At 41.1% G+C, this 25,484-nt stretch overlaps 1 protein-coding gene across 6 annotated transcripts in view; it reads right to left on the reverse strand.

Moving 5' to 3' along the window:
- Positions 1-25,484, reverse strand: part of AKAP6 (A-kinase anchoring protein 6) — a 633,025-nt gene that overhangs the window by 484,228 nt on the left and 123,313 nt on the right. Inside the window, exon 1 of one of the 6 annotated variants that reach the window (XM_089309800.1) lies at positions 2,141-2,254. The exons of the other annotated variants lie outside the window; for them this stretch is intronic. The gene's annotated coding sequence lies outside the window, so the exon portion shown is untranslated. Of the gene's footprint in view, positions 1-2,140; positions 2,255-25,484 lie in introns of those variants that run through there. 6 annotated transcript variants of the gene reach the window in all.

A 25,484-nucleotide genomic window follows, 5' to 3' on the forward strand; every position in this document is an offset into this window, starting at 1 on the left:
AAGCAGAGCATTGGAACTCTAACCAGATCTCCAGTATGGGATACTGGTGTCACAAGTGGCAGCTTAACCCACTGAGCAACAACACTGGCCCCAATAATTTCATCATTTACTTATGAATTAAACAGCCATTCCAGAGTCAAAGTATCTTTGGCAACCAAAATCTACCAATTAGCAAAAATAAAATAAACATTCTGACTGGGACCCTGATTCAGCTGTCATGATTTGTTCTTTATGCTGTCAAATACAATCTAGAAAACTCTGTTCCCCACTGGGACTTACAGAGTGCAAACTGTGGGAATGATTCTAAAGGCACCCCCTCCTCAGGCTGTCTTTGAAAAGAAAAATCTTATCTCCTTTCCCTTGAAATATTTACACTTCAGTCAGGGTGGGAACACAAACCTATATGCAGCCTGGAGACTTCTCAGTATCAGTATCTACAAGAATCCTAGAGAATACTTGACTGAGTTGATCAAAATCGATTTCCCTTCTCCTCAATAATTTATTTTCCCTGAACCTGCCATTTCTTTCTCACACCTTCCTTTTCCTGTTCAGCTTTTACAATCCAGACTCATGGTCTCTCCATCTTCACCCATTATGCGGCAGCTTCCCATCATCACCCCCATCCCTACCCCATTCTGCTTTTCTTGTTCTCTCTTCTACCACTTAGAAGCAAAGCTCCTCACCTCACCCAACTTGCAAACTAATGGGGGGGAAACCAGTCATTTTCTCTACAATCTATTCTCTTTAATGACTTTCTGGCCTATGCAAATGTTATTCCTACTCCATGGAATACCCACCACCCTCTTGTCTCCATAGTAACCAGCCATTCACCTCTTCAGTTGAAGCTGAAATAGCACCTACTCTTCTCCCCAGCTGGACTCAAATGCTTGTTTCCCCATGTTTTGGCAGCACCCTCATAGTATATAACACCTGTTATTGGTAGTGGTTGCATTTGATGTTTTGGTGGTAGTGGTTTTTGGGAGTGGGGCGGGGCATCTATCCACTCACTGGAGCAGCGACTCATTTGAGGGAGGGAACCCTGTTTTCTCTCTGTAGCTCCAGTGCCCAGAAGAGCAATACCTAACTAGCAAACTAAAAGAAATGTTATCTAAGCTATATCTCAGATAATAGCACTCCATCCATTCAACTTTTCAAGCTACAAACCTGAGGGCCATCTTTGCTAATCTTTTTCTCTCTTCCCCAACTCCATCAAAGTCTTGACATATACCTCTGAAATACTCTCTCTTCTGTTCTTAACCCCAAAGTCATAGCCTCATGCCAGCCCTTGTCTTTTCTCTTTGGGCCAATAACAATAACCTGTTCACTAATATTAGTCTTCCAACTACTCACTTTGCACATCATTCCAAAAGTGATCTCTAAATATAGGTCTAATTGTTTAACTTCCCTATGCAATCCTATAAAAATCTTTAACTTCTTAGTGTGGCTTCAACTCACTTCTCCAGTGCCATGTCATTATCTCACTTCTTGCTTCTGATTTGCCTGCCCCCATCAGCCATTACCTTACCCAAGTCATAAGAACAAGTGCATGCCATATGCATTCATGTCTCTGTGCCTTTCCACATGCTGTTCATCCTACCTGGACCTCCACTACCTTTTCCCCCCAAACACACACACAAACCCTTTTGTGGCAAATTCTTATTTGTAGTAAGGGTCCAGTTCAAACATCAACTCCTCTCTGAAGCTTTTGCTGTCTGGCAGAATACATTGGTTTCTTTCACTCTGTACTCACATTATATTGTTTCAACGTGCTAATTTTAATTCAGTCTACACAGCTATTTCCCTTACAATCCTGTAAACTTGTTGGTACCACAACATCTCTTACTCACCTTTGAAGGCAGATAAGTCATATAGTACTGATATATGTGAGGCTTTTAATAAGTAGTCTCATACCTGCTAAACAGGACTGTGGAGTGTATATGCCTGGTAATATTCAAAAAGGAAATATAAAAATATTTACCTGAATACTGGTCCACAGGCAGAGGGAGAGACTAGACAATCCTTCTAGGACCCTCTCATTCTAGTGAAATTCTCAGAGCAGCTACTCAGTACTTACAAGAGACCAAGCAATATGCTAAATAAACTTTTAAATCAATCACCTTATTCATTTCTCACAACAGACCTGTGAGGGAGGCAAATTTTCCATTTCAGAGCTGAAGAAACAGAAGCTCGGAGAAAAGACTTGCCCAAGTTCCTGCACTCAGCCAGCAGCAGAGCCTCCTACAGACAGGCAAACCAACAATAAGCCTGCACACCAGGAAGCAGATCTCTTTAAAAATGGAAACACAGCAACACCCCCCTGGCCTTCAGTGAATGGGAAAGAGCAATCCACTGATAATGAATGAATGAATGAATAGAAATCAAATGGGTTTCCCTGTAGTTTAAGTGAGCTCTGGTCTCTGCTGAGATTGAGCCTAATAAAGTATTAAAAAAAACTTTAATAAAAGCAGTAAGATTCTTTTTTGTATCCCAACTGCAGTTGGAAATATCCCCTGCAGGAAATAGAAAGATTTCAGATCAGTCCCTCACATCACACTTTACTCAGCAGAATCCAAAACAAAAATCTAGATGGCCTCACTTTAAATGGTCCAATGATCCGTTAGTTACTGTGCTTTGAAATAGCTGCCAACTCGGCTGTCTGTTTGCTGCCTCCTTTCCGGCATTGGCCTCACTGCCCTGCTGGCCTGTGTTTGTCATCTCCACCCCCTCCTCTGCCATTTACAACATAGCCTAACCTCCAGTCTCCAGGCCCCAAAGGATCCTCCCCAGTGAGATCATGGCTCACACTTCTCATTCCAAGGCGACCCTCCCTAGCTTCGCAAAAATCTATATTTTGTGGTCAAAACAGGGACAAATCTGAGTAATTGTAACCTTATTGTATTATAAGTAATAATCACCTTATTGAATTATAAAAGAGAATAAATATCCATGAATCTAAACTAATATAAATAATTGAATAAATGCACAAAACATGACAAATATTCCTCATAGAAAAAAATTTCAATTAAAAAATGTAGAGGAATGATGCAAACAGAAAATCACCATTATAAAACCACACTAGTAATTACTGTAGGCGATTTCCATTGATCAATGCTATAATTAGCAGGCAAATATTTAAGAAAAATAAGATACTTCCATAGCATCTAACTATCCCCCCAGCCCAATTTATTTAATGAGTCTTGTGATATTGACACACACCCACAGACCCTTGGACAGAGTTCCCTCTAAGAGGTGGAACTCAATTTCTGTCTTCTGAAATATGTCTGAATTTAGTGATTTGCCTCTAAGAAATAGTAGCATTGAAAAGGCAAAAGAGAAATCTTGTTGGCAAACACCACCTTAACCATGTGACAAAGGTTAAAATCACTATTAATCAGTTGTGTGGATGTTACGAGGTCTCTAATAAGATGTAAATAGAAAGGTCTATCACTTCTGTGGTATTCTCCCTGCCAGTCTGTTTGCTCAAGTGAAAACACCAGAATACTCAAATTCTGACAGTCTACAGAATATCTGACCAGTAGTCTTCAAAAGTGTCAAAGTCATAAAAGACAAGGAGAAACAAAGGGTCATAACTGGAGGGGACTAAAGAGATATGACAACTAAACACAATGTGAACTCCTGGATTGGATATTTGAATAGAGAGGGGACATTAATGGGAAAACCAGGAAAATCTGAAAAAAAAAGTCTATAGTTTAGTTACTAATACACCATGTTAATTTCTGGGTTTTGGTAAATACAAGTGGCTAAGTCTGGTGTTAACATTAGAGGAAGCTCAGAGATAGGTAAAATAGTCTATTACTTTTACAACTGTTTTATAAATAAAATTATTTCAAAATTAAAGTACATCTTTCTACTTCTTACATGTATTTTGTACTTTTTTTTCCTGACACAACCTATCCTCCTTGAAAAATCAGGAATGAACGTTCATTTTTAAAGATCAACTTCCTGAAGAAAGCTCCTCTCAGGAAGGTAAACTGGCCTTTATGCTGCATTCCCTCAACATCTTGTCTGTTCAGAAACTCCTTTGTAGCACTCAGCTCATCCTATTTTATTGCTGTTACAGCTCTCTTTCTGGCAGCTCTACAGAGGCAAGGGCCCTTTTAATCTCACCCAGCACTTAGAAACCAATGAATGGAAGCTGAGTTATTAGGGAAGGAAGCCTCCATCCATCTGAAGCCAGTCACTGAGCCAACCCTAGCTTTGGGACCAGCCTGCCATCTGCTCTCCTCTCCAGATCTCTGCACCTGGGATCTCAGTGGGTGTCTGCTCTGATGTAAGACTGTGCAGCGCTCTCAGGCCTATCAGTTCCACAATCATTCAAATCCCTATCACCCCTGATCCCCACTGCAAACCTTCACACAGCCTGTATGATCTCTGACCCTGACCCAGTGGGCTTCTTGTGTTCATCCAGGCATTTTCTCTTCTGACCCCTATCCTGTATTTTCCTCCCTTCTCACCATCCACTAGGAAACTCCACCCACCACTCAAGCTCCAAAGTAAACAAGCCCACCCACAATCTGTACCAATCCTCAGAATGTGCCACCCACCTCCAAGTTTTATTGGAACCATGGCTCTCAAGTTAGGTCACCCTTCCCCTACTCAATAAACAAGTCAGAGACCAAACACAGAAGTAGGGGAAATAAACAAGGGAAATCAAGTACACCCAAATTCTCTTAAAACAAAAACTTCATTTTTCATAAGAAAATTATTATTAAGAATAATTCATTTTAACTTGGGGAAAAATGGTTTTCTGGCTTCCTGTGCCAAGTATCAACCCCAGGATTTGTACTACAGGGATTCCAAGCTCTGGACCAAGGGAGTGTAAGAAGTGGCAAAGATCAAATTCTGGCCATAACTTCTGATGTTTTACCATAGTCCTAAAATTTGTATTTAAAAATCTGTCCCAAGTTTCTAGAATAGGAATTTGAGAGCTGAAAGTATACCTCTGGGGAGCCACTGTTAACACGTGTACTGTTGTAGAACCCTTGAGTCTGTAACACTTTCCCAACCAGGGAAACAGTAGTCAAAACACAGTGCCGTTTGGTGCCCTGATCCAATTCTGTAAGAGACAATGGTCCACATGTGATTTCCAAGTCACTTGGATGCACTAAAACTTAATTGCTTCCTTGTAGTAAAAGGAAGCTGACTCTTTCTGTTTTTCATCTGCAAACCTTCCCACCTTTTGAACAGTAATTGTAACCAAACCACACACAAAGAAAGAATACGACATAGAATTCTACAGCTCAGGCTGCCATAGATGCCACAACGCGGCACTATTTTTAAGGGGCTGCCCATTGCATCATAGATTCTGTGTTTCTACCCTGTTCTAAGAGGATCTGTTAAAACATTTTCCTAAAGGTGGAAGTAAAGTTGAGGAAGGGATTTTTTTTCTAATTTGCATAAATATGTCACTAGGCTAGCAGTGGCCATGATCCATTGCCTATTTTTCATTCAGTAATTCTATATTTAAATTCTCACACATCAGTCCGCTGTAAGGACCCACAAATATTCCTAACTTTTTGGCTATTTGTCTAAGAGTTTCTGCTTGCAGTAAATCTAACCTCAACTCAGATAAACATTCACATATATAGAGAAAAGAACAATAGCATACAAAATTGTAATATATCTAGCTAAAACAGTACTTTAAAACAGACATGGTTGGCTGAGCTTTTATATACAGAAATTCATACCAGTCTCTCAAATGTCTACAATTTTGCTCTTCCTGTACCACAACAGTTCTTTGACCTAGTTTCTCCAGTAGACAGCTCCAATTATGTTACAGAGAGGCTAAAAGTGTGTTCTACATTTATAATGGAAGCGATTAACTTGCTCTTGCACTCTGAATAAAAAAAAACCTACTGTTTGCATGAACCACATTAACAGTTATTTCCTTAGGTTAACACTAAAAATGTCAACAAATTTTTTTTGGAACAATCACTATTGATAGGAGCTCTTAACATGCTAGGATGTGGAAATATACAAATGAATACAATATGCACCCCTTCTCCAAGAACTTTATTGGTAAAGAGAAATATTTGAATACATGATTGTAATTCAGTGTTATTACTCACATGTTAGGTTCAAGCACAGAAAGGAAGAGTAAGGGGTTAACTATTTGTGAAGCACCAAAGCTTCCCAGAAGGCACCTAGAACTAGTCTTGATAAATGAGTAAGAGTTAGCAGGTGGGCAGAGCTAGGGCATACAACAGTCCAAGCACAGTTTCAAGGCTTGAAAAATCAAAGGACACTCAAAAGCCCCAAGTATATGTACATGGTTAAAGTGAGTTTCACCATAGTTAAAGTGAGTTCTGTGTAGGCAAAGGGCAGAGTCGGAGGGGAGGATGGAGAGATGAACACGGCAAGAGATGTGGAGCCTGTGACATTGCCCATGGAGGCTTTTCATGCGATGCAAATAATTTTTAGTTTCAACCTGTAGGCAAAGGGGAGCCAGCAAAGGATTTTATGTAAGGTAGTGATGCATTCAGATTTTAGAGCATTTGGGATTTTTTGGAGTGCTCATTCTAGAAGCAATGTGGAAGGCATATGGAAGGAGAAATTACTGGAAGTTAACCACAGAGCAGGTGAGAGATGAGAAATCCCCAGGAGGAAGATGAGATATAAAGGAAATTCAGATATGGACATCTTACAGGAAAGCTGCCTGGGGCAGGGGCAGGGGCAGGGGCAGGGGCAGGGGACAGGTGAGGAGGGTACGGGCATCCAGAGGAAGACTTCTGGACCTAGAAATCCAGACTGAGGATACAATCTGAGTCCTTGGGATATGAATAGCAGTAGGAAGCATCAGCATGGTGAGAGCGCCTAGCAAAGGGTTTAGACAGAGATTTCTTCACCTGGAGTCACTGGACTTTGAAGGTCTTAGGATCAAGGGACACTGAGAACTTGAATGGAAAAAACTTATATCCTTGTTTTCACCAAACGAAATTACCCGCAGTCATAAATAAAGGCAACAGCCTTAAGTATTAGCAGTACTTACGATGAAATCTCAGTTCCCATTGTCACCAATAGAAGTCTCAGACACTGGCGCCAGCGTTGTCCCCTAGGAGGTTGAGCCGCCACCTGCAGTGCCTGTATCCCATATGGGCACCTGTTCAAGTCCCAGCTGCCCCACTTCTGACACAACTCCCTGCTAATGTGCCTGGGAAAGCAATGGAAGATGGCCCAAGTGCTTGGGCCTTTCTCTTTGTCTCTCTCTCTTTCAATAACTCTGCCTGTCAAAAAATAAAAATAAAAATAAAAAAAAACACAGACATTTTCAAATCAAATTTTGATTATTGAAATATCTTTTTTAGATTTATTTTTATTTATTTGAAAGGCGAGTTACAGAGTTAGAGACAGAGAGAGAGAGAGAGAGAGAGAGAGAGAGAGAAAGAGATGTCTTCCATCTGCTGGTTCACTCCCCAAATGGATACTATAGCCAGGGCTGGGCCAGGCTAAACACAGGAGCTTCTTCCAGTTTTCCCACATGGGTGCAGGGCCCCAAGCCCTGGGGCCATCCTCTGCTGATTTCCCAAGTGCATTAGCAGAGAGCTGGATCAGAAGTGGAGCAGCCAGGACTCAAACCAGCACCCATATGGGATGCAGACTGGGGCTTTAATCCGATGCACCACCATGCCAGACCTGAAATATCTTGAAATTACATTTAAACTCATTACCACTTCAAAGCTGTGTTAGCTATTAGGGACACCACTGGATCTTGTCATTTAGTGTGTTAATTTTAAAACACACACACATGTATCACAATTTTTAATTTTCAAAAAATTTAGTTATTTATTTGAAAGGCAGTATGACAGAGAGAGAGTGAGAGATCTTCCAACTGCTGGTTCACTCTCCAAATGGCCTCAATGATCAGGATTGGGCCAGGCCAAAGGCAAGAACTTGCAACTCCATCTTGGTCTCCCACGTGGGTGGTAGGGCTCAAGTATTTGGGCCATCTACTGCCTTCTAAGGTGCACTATCAGAGGGCTGGATCAGAAGTAGAATAGCCAGGACTAAGAGCCAGCACTCCAACAGGGGAGGCCAACTACACAAGTGGTAGCTTAACCTGCTGTATCACCATGCTGGCACCCAATATCACAATTTTTAGACAAATTTTGATAATTTCATTTCTGTATAACTTGTTTCCTTTGTAATGCTATATATCTCATTCAATGTATTTAGGAAACATTATCCAAAAAAGGGATCCATAGGCTTCCCCCAAAAGCCAGAGGGTATGTGGCACAATTCAAGAACCCCTGGGTTAGCATGAGAAAAAGACCAAGAAAGGAATCCTGGGAAACAAACATTTAAGTTGCCAGAGACTTGGGGTAGTGTAGGATTCAGAATAAATCAGGGGCCAGTGCTGTGACACAGCAGATAAAGCCGCCACCTGCAGTGCTAGCATTCCATATCAGTGCTGGTTCCTATTGGGGGCTGCTCCACTTCCGATTTGGCCCCCTGCTGGTGTGCATGGGAAAGCAGAAGATGGCCCAAGTCCTTGGGCCCCTGCACCAATGTGGGAGAACAGGAAGACGCCCAGATCCAGCTGTTGTGGCCATCTGGGGACTGAACCAGCCCATGGAAGACCTCTTTCTCTCTCTCTCTCTGCAACTCTATCTTTCAAATAAATCAATCTTTAAAAAAAAAGAAGAAGAAATTCGGTAGAGAGAGTAAGAGAAGAAGTAAAACAGCACAGCACTGCAGGTTTCAGAATAGAAAGTTTCAAGGCCAAAGTGGTCAGCAGTTAGAAAACAAATTATATAAAGATTGAAACACTTACTTTAATTTACCAACTAAGATTTGCATCAGAGTACTTTTTGCTATAAGGAATAGAACCAACAGTTGAACATAAGCAAAAAGAAATGTACTGAATGAATATGGGACAGATTGTAGACTACAAGAAAAACTGAAGAATTAATCCATAGAAAAGAGAATTTCCAGGGGAACTTAGGGTAGGAAGAAGAAAATGTCACTACCTGTCATTCCCCTGACTAGCTTGTCTGCTTGCCATCACTTGTGGTCTTCGGTCTACCCTGGACTGGGAGAGAACAGGGCACCTGAACTGACAGGTAAACCAAGACACACAGAAGAGGGCAGCACCCTGAGATCGCACAATGCCACTAGCGTGGGAAAAGATCCAGGTGAGGAAAAGCACATGTAATCTTCAGGTGGACTTACTGGCCACCCTAGTGAGAGCAGTTTCTGTGTAAGTTTAGTCTTAAGAGTTGACGTAGATCCAGTGTTGTAGTGCAGCTGTTAAAGCTGCCTGCTGTGGTGCCGGCATCCCAAATGGACACTGGTTTGTGTCCCAGCAACTCCACTTCTGATACAGCTCCCTGCAAATGCACCTGGGGAAAGCAGCTGCAGATGACCCAAGTGCTTGAGTCATCCTGCACCCACACGGAGACCTGGATGAAGCTCCTGGCTTCTGGCTTTGGACTGGCTCAGCCTTGGCCATTATGGTCATCTGGGGAATGAACAAACCAACAGATGATCTCTCCCTCTCTCACTGTAACTTTCAAATAAATAAAAAAAAATTCTCAAAAAGAAAAAAAAAGCTGACTTAAAAGTGAAGCAGGGTATCCTATCCCATCAAAAAGCTTGGTTGCCAAAAAAGGGTAATAAAAATAACAATAAAAATAATTAAAGCAGGAAGTCCTAACCAGAGCAATTAAGTACGAAAGAAAAGGCATTCAAATAACAAAGAAGTCAGTAAAATGACCTGTTTGTAGATGACATGATCTTACATATTGAAAAAACCTAAAGATGACCAAAACACTGTTAGAATTGATAAATGAATGTAGTAAAGTAGATAAACACAAAAATTAGCATAATTTCTATCCACTAACAACAACTAGATGAAAAAGAAATCAAGGCTTAGATGGAGTTCCAGGCTCTTAGATTTTGCCTGGTCCAACCCTGGCCATTGCAATCATTTGGAGTGAACTGGTGAATGGAAAATCTCTCTCTCTCTCTCTCTCTCTCTCTCTCTCTCTTTTGTCTCTCTCCTTCTCACTCTGTAACTTTGCCTTTAAAATAAATAATAAATATTTAAAATATATTTTTATAAATCAAAGAGATAGAACGGATTGCAGAAATAAATTCATATACATAAACCCAATTGATTTCCAACAAATGAACCAAGAACATATACTGGAGAAGTCCCTCTAATAAATGGTTCTGGGAAAACTGGACATCCACATGCCAAAAAAGGAAATTAGATCACCCTTCCATCTCTCACCCTGTATAAAAATTAATTCAAAATGGATCAAATACTTAAATGTAAATCCTGAAAGTATGAAACTATTAGAAGAAAACACAAGAGAAATTCTTAAGGACATTGACCTGGGAAAAGATTTTTAATATAATCGAAAACAAAGACAACAAAAGCAAAAATTGACAAACGGGATTAAATCAAAGTAAAAATCTTTTTTTAAAGATTTATTTATCAGCGCCTCTTCTCTTCCGCGGCCCAGCGCTCGGACCACTGTCTCTGCTTCTCTGCCGTAGGCACACCGCGGGGCGCCGCCGCGCAGCGCTTACCTACACGCCGGGCGGCCAGGAGCCGCTCCCTCTCGGGGAGGTGACAGTAGAATTCATAGATGTGAAGAATTTTTTTTTTTTTTTTACTTTTTATTTATTTATTTTTTTTTTAACTTTTATTTAATGAATATACGTTTCCAAAGTACGAATAATGGATTACTATGGCTTCCCCCCCATACCGTCCCTCCCACCCACAACCCTCCCCTTTCCCACTCCCTCTCCCCTTCCATTCACATCAAGATTCATTTGAAATTATCTTAATATACAGAAGATCAGCTTAGTATACATTAAGTAAGGATTTCAACAGTTTGCTCCCACACAGAAACATAAAGTGAAAAATAATAGATGATTTTTTTTAATGATGATGAAATCAGATCAGACCTATTGTCATGTTTAATCCCAGTGAGAGTCAAGTTGGGAGTTGATAGTTTCTTTTCTTTTCTTTTCTTTTTTTTTTTTTTTTTTTTTACAGAGGATCAGTTTAGTATGCATTAAGTAAAGATTTCAACAGTTTGCACCCCCATAGAAACACAAAGTGAAATATATTATTTGAGTACTCGTTATAGCATTAAATCTCAATGCACAGCACATTAAGGACAGAGATCCTACATGAGGAGTAAGTGCACAGTGACTCCTGTTGTTGACTTTACCAATTGACACTCCTGTCTATGGCATCAGTAATCTCCCTATGCTCCAGTCATGAGTTTCCAAGGCTATGGAAGCCCCTTGAGTTCTCCGACTCTTATCTTGTTTAGACAAGGTCATAGTCAAAGTGGAGGTTCTCTCCTCCCTTCAGAGAAAGGTACCTCCTTCTTTGAAGACCTGTTCTTTCCACTGAGATCTCACTCACAGAGATCTTTTGCCAGAGTGTCTTGGCTTTCCATGCCTGAAATACTCTCATGGGCTTTTCAGCCAGATCTGAATGCCTTTAGGGCTGATTCTGAGGCCAGAGTGCTATTTAGGGCATCTGCCATTCTATGAGTCTGCTGAGTATCTCACTTCCCATGTTGGATCACTCTCCCCTTTATTTATTCTATCGGTTAGTGTTAGCAGGTACTAGACTTGCTTATGTGCTCCCTTTGACTCTTAGTCCTTTCATTATGATCAATTGCGAACTGAAATTGATCACTTGGACTAGTGAGATGGCATTGGTACATGCCACCTTGATGGGATTAAATTGGAGTCCCCTGGTATGTTTCTAACTCTACCATTTGGGGCAAGTCAGCTTGAGCATGTCCCAAATTATATATCTCTTCCCTCTCTTATTCCCACTCTTATGTTTAACAGGGATCACATTTCAGTTAAATTTCAACACTTAAGAATAACTGTGTATTAATTACAGAATTAAATCAGTCATATTAAGTAGAACAGACAAAAAAACTACTAAGAGGGATAATGTATTAAGTTGTTCATTAACAGTCAGGGCTATGCTGATCAAGTCACCGTTTCCCATAGTGTCCCTTTCACTTCAACAAGTTTCCTTTTTGGTGTTCAGTCAGTTGTCACCGATCAGGGAGAACATATGGTATTTGTCCCTTTGGGACTGGCTTATTTCACTCAGCATGATGTGTTCCAGATTCCTCCATTTTGTTGCAAATGACTGGATTTCGTTGTTTCTTACTGCAGTATAGTATTCTAAAGAGTACATATCCCATAATTTCTTTATCCAGTCTACCGTTGATGGGCATTTAGGTTGGTTCCAGGTCTTAGCTATTGTGAATTGTGCTGCAATAAACATTAGGCTGCAGACCGCTTTTTTGTTTGCCAATTTAAATTCCTTTGGGTAAATTCCAAGGAGTGGGATGGCTGGGTCGAACGGTAGGGTTATCTTCAGGTTTCTGAGGAATCTCCAGACTGATTTCCATAGTGGCTTGACCAGTTTGCATTCCCACCAACAGTGGGTTAGTGTCCCTTTTTCCCCACATCCTCGCCAGCATCTGTTGTTGGTAGATTTCTGAATGTGAGCCATTCTAACCGGGGTGAGGTGGAACCTCATTGTGGTTTTGATTTGCATTTCTCTGATTGCTAATGACCTTGAACATTTTTTCATGTGCCTGTTGGCCATTTGGGTTTCCTCTTTTGAAAAATGTCTATTGAGGTCCTTGGCCCATCTCTTAATTGGGTTGTTGGTTTTGTTTTTGTGGAGTTTCTTGATCTCTTTGTAGATTCTGGTTATTAACCCTTTATCTGTTGCATAGTTTGCAAATATTTTTTCCCATTCTGACGGTTGTCTCTTCACTCTCCTGACTGTTTCTTTTGCAGTACAGAAACTTCTCAATTTGATGCAATCCCAATAGTTAATTTTGGCTTTGACTGCCTGTGCCTCCCGGGTCTTTTCCAGAAACTCTTTGCCTGTGCCAATATCTTGAAGGGTTTCTCCAATGTTCTCTAGTAACTTGATGGTGTCAGGTCGTAGATTTAGGTCTTTAATCCATGTTGAGTGGATTTTTGTGTAAGGTGTAAGGTAGGGGTCTTGCTTCATGATTCTGCACGTGGAAATCCAATTTTCCCAGCACCATTTATTGAATAGACTGTCCTTGCTCAAGGAATTAGTTTTAGATCCTTGATCAAATATAAGTTGGCTGTAGATGTTTGGGTTGATTTCTGGTATTTCAATTCTGTTCCATTGGTCTATCCTTCTGTTTCTGTACCAGTACCATGCTGTTTTGATTACAACTGCCCTGTAGTATGTCCTGAAATCTGGTATTGTGATGCCTCCGGCTTTGTTTTTGTTGTACAAGATTGCTTTAGCTATTCGAGGTCTCTTGTGCCTCCATATAAATTTCAGCACCAATTTTTCCAGATCTGAGAAGAAGGTCTTCAGTATCTTGATTGGTATTGCATTGAATCTATAAATTGCTTTTGGGAGAATGGACATTTTGATGATATTGATTCTTCCAATCCATGAGCATGGAAGATTTTTCCATTTCTTGGTATCCTCTTCTATTTCTTTCTTTAAGGTTTTGTAATTTTCATCGTAGAGATCTTTAACGTCCTTGGTTAAGTTTATTCCAAGGTATTTGATTGTTTTTGTAGCTATTGTGAATGGGATTGATCTTAGAATTTCTTCCTCAGCCATGGCATTGTCTGTGTATACAAAGGCTGTTGATTTTTGTGCATTGATTTTATACCCTGCTACTTTGCCAAACTCTTCTATGAGTTCCAATAGTCTCTTGGTAGAGTTCTTTGGGTCCCCTAAATAAAGAATCATGTCATCTGCAAAGAGGGATAGTTTGAGTTCTTCCTTCCCAATTTGTATCCCTTTAATTTCTTTTTCTTGCCTAATAGCTCTGGCTAGAACCTCCAGAACTATATTGAATAGCAGTGGTGAGAGTGGACATCCCTGTCTGGTCCCAGATCTCAGTGGAAATGCTTCCAACTTTTCCCCATTCAATAGGATGTTGGCTGTGGGTTTTTCATAGATTGCTTTGATTGTATTGAGGAATGTTCCTTCCAAACCCAGTTTGCTTAGAGTTTTCATCATGAACGGGTGTTGTATTTTATCAAATGCTTTCTCGGCATCTATTGAGAGAATCATATGGTTTTTCTTCTGCAGTCTGTTAATGTGGTGTATCACATTGATTGTCTTGCGCACATTAAACCATCCCTGCATACCAGGGATAAATCCCACTTGGTCTGGGTGGATGATCTTTCTGATGTGTTGTTGCATTCTATTGGCGAGAATTTTATTGAGGATTTTTGCATCTATGTTCATCAGGGATATTGGTCTGTAATTCTCTTTCAGTGCTGCATCTTTTCCCGGCTTAGGAATTAAGGTGATGCTGGCTTCATAGAAAGAATTTGGGAGGATTCCCTCTTCTTCAATTGTTCTGAATAGTTTGAGAAGAATTGGAGTTAGTTCTTCTTTAAATGTCTGGTAGAATTCAGCAGTGAATCCATCTGGTCCTGGGCTTTTCTTTGTTGGGAGGGCCTTTATTACTGTTTCAATTTCTGTCTCAGTTATGGGTCTGTTTAGGTTTTCGATGTCTTCCTGGTTCAATTTAGGTAGGTTGCATGTGTCCAGGAATCTATCCATTTCTGATAGGTTTCCCTGTTTGCTGGCATACAAGTCCTTGTAGTAATTTCTGATGATTCTTTTTATTTCTGTGGTGTCTGTTGTTACATTTCCTTTTTCATCTCTGATTTTATTGATTTGGGTCTTTTCTCTTCTTTTTTTAGTTAGTTGGGCCAATGGGGTGTCAATTTTGTTTATTTTTTCAAAAAACCAGCTCCTCGTTTGGCTGATTTTTTGTAATGTTTTTCTTGATTCAATCCTGTTGATTTCTTCTCTGATTTTAATTATTTCTCTTCTCCTACTAGATTTGGGTCTGGTTTGCTGTAGGTTTTCTAGATCCTTGAGGTGAATAGAAAGCTCATCTATTTGGTGCCTTTCCAATTTCTTGATGTAGGCACCTATTGATATAAACTTTCCTCTTAACACTGCTTTTGCTGCGTCCCATAAGTTTTGGTATGTTGTGCTGTTATCCTCATTTACTTCCAGAAAGTTTTTGATTTCTCTTTTGATTTCTTCTATGACCCATTGTTCATTCAGGAGCATGTTGTTCAATCTCCATGTGTTTGCGTATGCTCTAGGGATTCCTGAGTTGTTCATTTCCAACTTCATTCCTTTATGGTCTGAGAAGCTGCATGGTATGATTCTAATTCTTTTGAATTTGCTGAGACTTGCTTTATGGCCTAGTATGTGGTCAATCCTAGAGAAGGTTCCATGTACTGCTGAGAAGAATGTATAATCTTTAGCTGTAGGATTGAAAGTTCTGTATATATCTGTTAGATCCATTTGGGCTATAGTGTCGTTTAAATCTACTGTATCCTTGTTGATCTTCTGTCCTATTGATCTGTCTATTTCTGAGAGTGGAGTATTGAAGTCCCCCAGTACTATTGTATTGGGGTCTAAGTCTCCCTTTAAGTCCGTTAACAAATCTTTTAGATAAACCGGTGCCCTGTAGTTAGGTGCATATACATTGATAATTGTTATATCTTCCTGTTGAATTGATCCCTTAATCATTATGTAGTGTCCCTCTTTGTCTCTCTTAATGGTTTTTGTGGTAAAGTTTATGGTGTCTGATATTAAGATGGCTACGCCTGCTCTTTTTTCATTTCTGTTGGCATGGTATATCTTTTTCCAGCCTTTCACTTTCAGTCTGTATGGATCTTTGTTGGAAAGATGTGTTTCTTGTAAGCAGCAAATAGATGGGTTTTGTTTTTTAACCCAATCAGCCAAACGGTGTCTTTTAACTGGACAGTTCAGGCCATTCACGTTCAATGTGACTAATGATAAGTGGTAACTTTGCCCTGCCATTTGCCAAAGATAAGTTCTAATATATGCTTTGAATTCCCTGTGATCTTTTGCTGTGAGCTTTCCTTCCTTGGTTTCCTTCCTTTACCTTCTTTCATATTGATGACCGTGTTTCTTTGTTTCTGTGTGTAAAACATCTTTAAGCATCTTTTGCAGGGCTGGACGAGTGGCAACAAATTCTTTCAATTTCTGTTTGTTATGAAAAGTCTTTATTTCACCTTCATTCACAAATGATAGCTTTGCAGGATATAATATTCTGGGCTGGCAGTTGTTCTCTCTTAGTACCTGGGCTATATCTTGCCATTCCCTCCTAGCTTGTAGAGTTTCTGATAAGTCAGCTGTGAGTCTGATTGGAGATCCTCTGAGAGTAATCTGACGTTTCTCTCTTGCACATTTTAGGATCTTTTCTTTATGTTTCACTGTGGAGAGTTTAATTACAACGTGCCGTGGTGAGGGTCTCTTTTGGTCGTGTTTATTAGGGGTTCTGTGAGCTTCCTGTACTAGGATTTCTCTGTCCTTCTCCAAACCTGGGAAATTTTCTGCTAATATCTCACTAAAAAGGCCTTCTAATCCTTTCTCCCTCTCCATGCCTTCAGGAACTCCTAGAACCCGAATGTTGGGTTTTTTAATAGTATCCTGAAGATTCCCGACAATATGTTTTAGATTCCTAATTTCCTCTTCTTTTCTTTGGTCTGACTGTATCCTTTCCTGTTCTCTGTCTTCTAAGTCCGATATTCTCTCTTCTGCTTCTCCCATTCTGTTTGTAAGGCTCTCTATTGTGTTTTTCATTTGATCTATTGAATTCTTCACTTCAGTCACTATCCCAGTTTCCTGTTGTACTAGTTGTTTCGTTTCATTTTGATTCCTCCTTAATATTTCATTTTCACGAGAGAGATTTTCTATCTTGTCCATTAAGGATTTCTGTAGTTCAAGAATTTGTTTTTGAGAACTTCTTAATGTTCTTATCAATTTTTTGAGATCTGCTTCTTGCATTTCTTCTATGTCATCATCCTCATAATCTTGAATTGGGGTGTCTTTTTCATTTGAGGGCTTCATGGTGACTTCCTTGTTTTTATTACCTTGGTTTTTGCGTTTGTTATTTGTCATATTGGAGATATTTGGTTTCTTCACTGTGGTGCTTTTTCTTGTTATACTATGACTCTAGATTAAGTGGACTATCTGTTTTTGATGGAGCCTTAGGGCTTGAGATGGGTGTGGCCTGAGAGCTCTGTTTGTGTGCCAAAGGTGACACTCCCAGGTTAGGCGTGGTAAACCTCTCTCTCTCTCTCTCTCTCTCTCTTTTTTTTTTTGATTCAACAGGGAAGTTATTCTGCACAGCTGAACAAAGTTGGAGGTAGTTAGCAGGCAAATGATATACCCACAGGAGCCAGAGATCAGAAGCTCTTTCCCAAGGACCACACAGGGAATCTGTTCGGCCCTTAGAGTGGGCTCAAATTCTCCTTCAGTCTCCCACTGGGTTGCCAAAGTTACGGAATTGTAGCGTCTCTGGAGAGTGCTCACGTGAATTCCGTGAGTTCTCTCCCCCACCGTCTCTTTTTTCACAGTCTCAGTTCAGTAGCACCATAAATTTACTAAGTCCTAATCTCCTGTTAATTCGCCCCACCCAGAGTCAGGTTTTACTGCTAGGCTCAGGGCCGGTGCAGACCTGAGGTCGCTCTGCTTATGACGTATGTCCAAGATGGCGCCTGCTCTTTGTCTTGCTCGCCCTTGAGAGGTGAGCGGAGAGAGAGAAACCCGTGTCCATACCAGTCACCTTTTTTTTTTTTCCCTCTCTCTCTCTTCCAGTTAGCTTGGTGAAGTCCCCCCCGCCCCGGGGGTCGTTCCCTCTAGTCTCCTCTCTCCGCTTGCCTGCCGGTGTCTCGGGTTATTGAGGTTCGGCTCACCTCGCGTTCCAGCGCTGGTGTGTTGAGTCTGCCGCTGATGTCCCGAACTGTGGGCTCCCACGCTCTCCACGCAGGTCTGCTCCCCTTCCAGCGCCGATGTGTGGACTCGGAGCCCTGGACTTCCCAAGTCTCCCCGCTGTTGCACTCCCCTTCGAGCACTTGCGCGCAGACCCTGCAGCTTGCGCAGCTCAGTCCCGCAGCTCGGCTTCCGCGGCTCAGTCCCGCGGCTCGGTCCTGCGGTTCGGCTTTCGCGCGCGGTGGGCGACCTTGTTCTCCCAGTAGGTCCTCCGATTCACGCCCACTGGATCCAGAAGAGTTTTGTCTGCAATATTTTCCTGGTTCTTTTTTCTGAGGCTACCGTAACTCCCCTTTTATTAAACTAAATTTTCCCGGACTATCGGTGCGCGCCCTCACTATTCCGCCATCTTCGAGTCGGGCCAGATGTGAAGAATTTTTAAAGACGGTAACAAAAAGAGAAGGAAAATGCCGAAACCAATTAATGTGAGAGTAACTACAATGGATGCTGAGCTGGAATTTGCCATCCAGCCGAATACAACTGGCAAACAACTTTTTGACCAGCTCTCTGCTATGACCTGGGAAAGCAGTGGAAGATGGCCTGAGTCCTTGGGTCCCTGCACCCACATGGAAGACTGGCAAGAAGCTGCTGGCTTCAGATCAGCTCCGCTCCGGCCATTGCAGCCATCTGGGAAGTGAACCAGTGGATGGAAGATTTTCTCTTTCTCTGCTTCTGCTGCTCTGTAACTCCACCTTTCAAATAAATAAATCTTTAAAAAAAAAAAGATTTATTTATTTATTTGAAAGTCAGAGTTACACAGAGAGAGGAGAGGTAGAGACAGAAAGAGAGGTCTTCCATCCGCTGGTTCACTCCCCAGATGGCCGCAACGACTGGAGCTGCACCGATCCAAAGCCAGGAGCTTCTTTCGGGTCTCCCATGCAGGTACAGGACCCCAAGGTCTTGGGCCATCTTCTACTGCTTACCCAGGCCATAGTAGAGAGCTAGACTGGAAGTGGAACAGCTGGGTCTTGAACCAGCGCCCATTTGGGATGCCGGTGCCTCAGGAGGGCATTAACCCGCTGCACCACAGCACCAGCCCCTAAACTAAAAACCTTTTGCACAGCAAGAGAAACAATCAACAGAACAAAGTGACAAACTACAGAGTGGTAGAAATATCTACAAACTCTCCATCCAATAAGGTATTATTTCCAGAACATATAAGGACCTCAAACAACTCAAAATTTTAGAAAGTAATTATTTAAAAATGGACAAATGATCTGAATAGATTTTTCTCAAAATAAAATATAAAAATAGCCAATAAGTTTATGAAAAAATAGTTAACCTCACTGGTCTTTAGGGAAATGCTATCAAAGCCACAATAAGATATCATTTCACTCCAGTTATAATTGTTAAAATTTTTAAAAAGACAAAAAATAACAAGTGCTGGCAGGGATATAGAGAAAGGGGAACTCTCATACACCATTCATGGGAATGTACTTCAATATAGCCATTATGGAAAACAGTGTGAATATTTCTCAAGAAAGCAATTCTACTACTGAGTTATATCCAAAAGATTAAAAAGGAAATCAGTGTGTCAAAGGGCTATGCATACTCCTATGTTTATTGCAGCAGTATAAACAAGAGCCAATATATGGAATCTACCAAGGTGTTGACTAAAGGATGACTAAGCAAGATGAATATATATACACTGGAATATTGTCCTGCCATTAGGAAAGGACAAAATCCTGTCACCTGTGGCTACATGGATGAGCCTGGCAGATGTGATGTCAAGTGAAATATGACAGGCACAGAAAGACAAACTCACACCTATATGTGGAAGCTGAAAAGGTTGGTGCCATACAAGTTAGAGAACAGTCTGTTACCAGAGATTGGGGAAAACAGGAGAAAGGAATATGGAGAACATGTGAGAATATGGAGAGAATATGGCTAACAGGTACTGGGGTGCAGTTGAATAGGAAGAATAATTTCTAATTTTCTACAACATGGTAGCATAACTGGTTCATGACAATTGAATATTTCAAAATACCTGTTAGAAAGGATTTTGAATGTTCCGGGGGCCGGCACTGTGGCGTAGCAGGTAAAGCCACCGTCTACAGTGCTGGCATCCCATATGGGCTCAGGTTCGTGTCCTGGCTGCTCTACTTCTTATCCAGCTCTCTGCTCTGGCCTGGGAAAGCAGTAGAAGATGGCTCACGTCCTTAGGCTCCTGGCTTTGGATCGGCTCAGCTCCAGTCCTTGCTGCCAATTGGGGAGTGAACCAGCGGATGGAAGACCTCTCTCTCTCTCTCTCTCTCTCTCTTTCTGCCTCTCCTTTTCTCTCTGTGTAACTCTGACTTTCAAATAAATAAATAAATCTTAAAAAAAAAAAAAGGATTTTGAATGTTCCCAACACAAAGAAATGATAAATATCTAAGGTGACAGATATACTAATTATCCTGCTCTTACCATTACACTGTGTATATATATACAGAAATATCATATTGTACCTTATACATGTATAATTATTATGTGTCTATTCTGATAACATTGGGTAAGAAAACCTTGGGAGGAATTCCACCTATTTCAACCCAGGAAACCCTTTGTCTAGGAAAAGACAGTGGGGGAAGGAGAAACAGCAGAAAGAATTGGACCCCATAACCTTATAAGCCCCAGTCTGAATGCAAAATGGGCTCTTAGTTCCTTGACAAGACACCCACCGAGCTTGTTGGGTGTATTCTCTTTATTAAACTTTGCAACCTTGCTTACCCCAGTTTGAATGGAGACTGAGTGCTTGCATTCATCTGAAGAGGTTGTCACCAGTTCTGATGAACGTCCTACCTAATTAAACATTGCTACCTCATTCACCACTTAAAAATTCAAAAATATATGTGTATTTTTAAAATAAAGGCAGGATCAAGAGGATTTTTTTTTTGGTTCTGATGTTCCTAACCCTGAACAAATCTGAGCATATTTATAGACAGAGTTAAGAAGCCCAAACAATTGGAGAAACTTAAGATTTGGATGAGTCCTGGAAGACGACTGTATGTGAACAGAAAGTAGTTAACATTGTTATTTCCATGCCCGGCACTTACTGTGCCAGACACAATAGTAAACAGACTGCATCTGAATTATTTTTCATACTTACAGGTAATATTTCATACTGCAGGTAATATTCCCATCGTACAGAATGGGGAAGTAAGTGTTAACGAGTTTTAAGTAAACTGTGCAAAGTTACACAGCAGCAGTGGCAGAACAGGGAGCAAATAACGTTCCTTCCTGATTTCAAAACTCCTAACAATATTTTGCCTCTTTCTTTGAAACCCACAGAAAGAAGAAAAGAGGAGTATTGCAGCTTTCAAGTGTGTAGCAGGAGGGGAAGGCATGGGAGGGACTCCTATCGCTTAGCTTCACTTTGCTCTGCAGGGAAATGCCAGCCTTTCCTTGCAAAATGGGAAGCTGGGAACGGCACAGTGAGACTGACCAGAGAAGAGGAGTTACATCTTGGCTGGAAATGGGAAAGGACTGGCTGTGACAGGAGAGAAATCCTCAGGACCTCACTGAAGACTCCTCTACAAACACAGAGAGCTCCCCAAAGTTACACAGGAACCAATGCCCATGGCTGTGTAACTGCACAGCTTCTCCAGCAAGGCTACGGGGCAGAGAAAGGAGAGCGGACAGCTCCAAGTTAAGTCCCAGCTCTAGATGTGTAACAAGGTGGGGGGAGAACCCATTTATAATCATTTAGATTAGTAATTTCTTTGACTATGAACTCAATTAAAGGTCATTATTCTTATCCTATAAAAGCTTTAAAATTTCGTATACATATACATGTATGAATATATATATATACATACAGATACTCAATTTTTATAACAACTTCAGATAAACAGCCATCTACAAAGTTATAACCTAAATGTAGTCAATTAGCAGCAGCATTCTTCAAACATCTATTTTTTAAAAAAGATTTATTTATTTGAAAGAGTTATACAGAGAGAGGAGAGGCAGAGAGAGAAAGGCAGAGAGAGAGGTCTTCCATCCGATGGTTCACTCCCCAATTGCCCACAATGGCCGGAGCTGCACCAATCTGAAGCCAGGAGCTTCCTCCAGGTTTCCCACATGGGCACAAGGGCCCAAGGACTTGGGCCATCTTGCACTGCTTTCCCAGCCATAGCAGAGAGCTGGATGGGAAGTAGAAGAGCCGGGTCTCGAACCAACGCCCATTTGGGCGCTTCAAGCCAGGGCGTTAACCCACTATGCCACAGCACCACCCTTCATACATCTATTTTTTAAATTATTAATAAATTTCTTTTCTTAGTTAGTGCTTCTGAAAAACCCTTGATTACCAAATACTATTTTTACAGCAGAGTAGGTAAAAACCTTGAGTAATATGAAAAAATTTGTTTGAGAAATGTCTAAAAGGTCCTCTTAGGCTTCCAAGCTGGAAGAAGGGAAAAAATTATTTTAAAAAATTATTTAATGTCTAAAAGACACTAAAGGCTTATAAATAAAGGATGACGTAGACTTGAGAGTTTAATACCTTTCTGGAAGCAATATTGTCTCACAAACATTTTTAAAACGCCTGGAAAATCATTATATTCTGTCTTGAAATCAAGACTATGATAAGGTATTTAATAGAAAGTAAGTCACAGGATATAGTGAAAAGCAAGATTCCAGTTTAATTACTTTTAAGTATGTACCTATAAGTCATAGACAACATCTGGAAAAATTTAGGCCAAATTGTTAAACTATTTACCTCTAGGAAAGGAATGGGGTAGGCTTGGAATTCCTACTCAGAAACAAAGGGAATTGTTAGTTTTCATTTTCTACAATATTCTGACTCTTTTTAAAAGGTTTATTTTATTTATTTGAAAGAGTTAGAGAGAGGTAGAGACAGAGAGGTCTTCCATCTGCTGGTTCACTACTCCCTAAATGGCAGCAACAGCCGGAGCTGGGACAATCTGAAGCCAGGAGCCAGGAGCTTCTTCCAGGTCTCCTACGCAGGTGCAGGTGCCCAAGTTCTTGGTTCATCTTCTGCTGATTTCCCAGGCACATTAGCAGAGAGTTGGATTGAAAGTGGTGCAGCTGGGATTCAAACTGGCACCGATATAGGATGCCAGCACTGCTGGCCGGGGATTTAGCCCACTGCACTACAGCGTTGGCCCCAATATTCTGAATTTTTAAAGCTGTTTGAAAGTACTTTTAAAAGTTTGTGGGGGCCGGCGCCGTGGCTCAATATGCTAATCCTCCGCCTGTGGCGCCGGCACACTGGGTTCTAGTCCCAATCGGGGCGCCGGATTCTGTCCCGGTTGCCCCTCTTCCAGGCCAGCTCTCTGCTATGGCCCAAGTCCTTGGGCCCCGCACCTGCATGGGAGACCAGGAGAAGCACCTGGCTCCTGCCTTCAGATCAGCGCAGTGCACCGGCCGCAGCACACCGGCCACAGCGGCCATTGGAGGGTGAACCAACGGCAAAGGAAGACCTTTCTCTCTGTCTCTCTCTCTCACTGTCCACTCTGCCTGTAAGAAAAAAAAAAAAAGTTTGTGGGAAAATAGAAATAAATGATAAATTTTGAGGTCAGCATTATGGTGTAGGAGATTAAGCTGCCACCAGTGACACCAGCATCCCTTATAGGAACTAGTTTATGTCCTGGTTGCTCTGTGCTAATGTGCCTTGGAAAACAATGGAAGACATCCCAAGTACTTGGTCCCTGGCCATCCATATGTGAGACCTGGACAAAGTCTCTGGATCCTAGCTTTGGCCTGGTCCTGCCCCTGCTGTTGTAGCCATCTGGGGAGTGAACCAGTGGATAGAAAACAGATTGATCTCTCTTGCACTCTGTGTGTGTGTGTATGTGTAACTCTGCCTTTCAAATAAATAAATCTTCAAAACACAGATATTTTTTGTGGTACAAAAAAATTCTGAAATCTGTAATTTTTTCATTATATTCATTTCCCATAAACTTTTTTGAAGAATCATGTATGATACATTTCAAAGTTTTTTCACCAAAATAAACCAATTGTTTAACTACCCTGTCCATGAACTTTGTGGAGTACCCTTGTACTACTTTTTAAAATCTTCAACTGTTTTATTTAATAAACTTTTTTACTTTAGATCTAGAAAACTTGCAAATGTAGTACAGAGAGTTCCTATGATATTTTATACTTGCTTTGCTAATGAATACTAGTCTAATAAACATGGCAGATTTTGGTCTGAAGTTGGAGTTCATTGCCATTTGGTATCAGGGTGGTGTAAGATTAACTATCAGCTCTGCAGATTTCTAGGGTGACCACTATGAGTTCCACAAACACTGCAAAATTGAGTATGATCAAATTGGCTTCAGTCAATTCTCAGTTTCCAATCTTCATACTCCACAGAGTTCTTCAGACGTTATGTATGAAAGTGGTTGGAAGACTCTAAAATGCAGTACATCATGCATCATGCATCAGAAATAGTTTTGATGTTGTACAACTCAAATTTCCCCAAAGTTACCGCCCCGGAGGTACAGAGTTACGGTATTGGCAATGTCCTAAGTTCTTGTGCATCTTACTCTTCCTGCCTCACTAAGTCTAGCTTGCTGAGAAGATGGTCCTAAGCAGAATTGCACAAAGTTCTAGCACAGCTCTCACATGTGTGCCCACTCATTACACTGTGGACACCTTTACCAGGAAGAGCTGCTAGTTCTAGTTCTAGACACCATCAGGCCTCTCCTACTCATGGTGTACAGCAGTGATCTTCTTGGTGGGGGGCTTGCTCCAAAGGGGATGGCATGATAAGCTTTAGAGATGTAAGGAAAAGTAAAAATTAAACAGAAGTTTTAACGTTACCATTTTTAAACTGTTAAGTATGATTTATGAAATACATGAGAAATTAATACAAGAGAAAGCCTAGACATTTTTAAATAAATATAAATGTGAAGCCAGGGTTTGGGAACCTCGGGTTTACGACATCTGTGGATAGAAGGGCACATGCCTTCTTCCCTCCCATACAGTATTCTATGCTGAAGCCGACTGAAAGCCTTGGTCTTGTGCTCAAACGACACAGACTCTGGAAGACCAGTCTTATGTACAGGCCACCTGCCTCTCCGCATCCTTTATAGGACTCAGCCCCGAGTCCAGGAAATGACTGCAAACACACTTCCTGATGACGCATCCTACTGGCCTTGGAATCACCACACCCTTTGGTGACTGGAGATTCCCATAGCCGACTCTACCTCTCAGGATAAGTTCACTCCAGAGGCATCTTCTGACCCTGGTGCCAACACACTGATGGGACAGACCACTACTTCATCACAAACACAGAGACGACGCTCAGCGGACACGCCTAGATATGTCTGGAGCTCTGTGTTGGAGAAATTGAATAATACTGGCCACAAACTGAAGCTAGCCTGAAGGAATATTAACCCCTCACTGCTAAGTCATATAATAATTTCTAAGGCAATGCTTTACTTGTATCTGAGAGAACTCGGGGCAATTTCTGCTCTCTGAGAGTAGATACACTGTCTACCCATATATTCAATACCTGTTGGCAGGGTGGGAGAGGAAGATGTGAAGTTAACTCTGTAGAATACTTTAATACCTGAGTGTGCAATAGATTGAAATGAATCTGTTTTATTTTTATTTATTTATTTTTTTGACAGGCAGAGTGGACAGTGAGAGAGAGAGAGAGACAGAGAAAGGTCTTCCTTTGCCGTTGGTT

This window comes from Oryctolagus cuniculus, chromosome 12 (genome assembly GCF_051225735.1).
Source record: "Oryctolagus cuniculus isolate XC-2025 breed Fujian yellow rabbit chromosome 12, ASM5122573v1, whole genome shotgun sequence".
NCBI lineage: Eukaryota > Metazoa > Chordata > Mammalia > Lagomorpha > Leporidae > Oryctolagus > Oryctolagus cuniculus.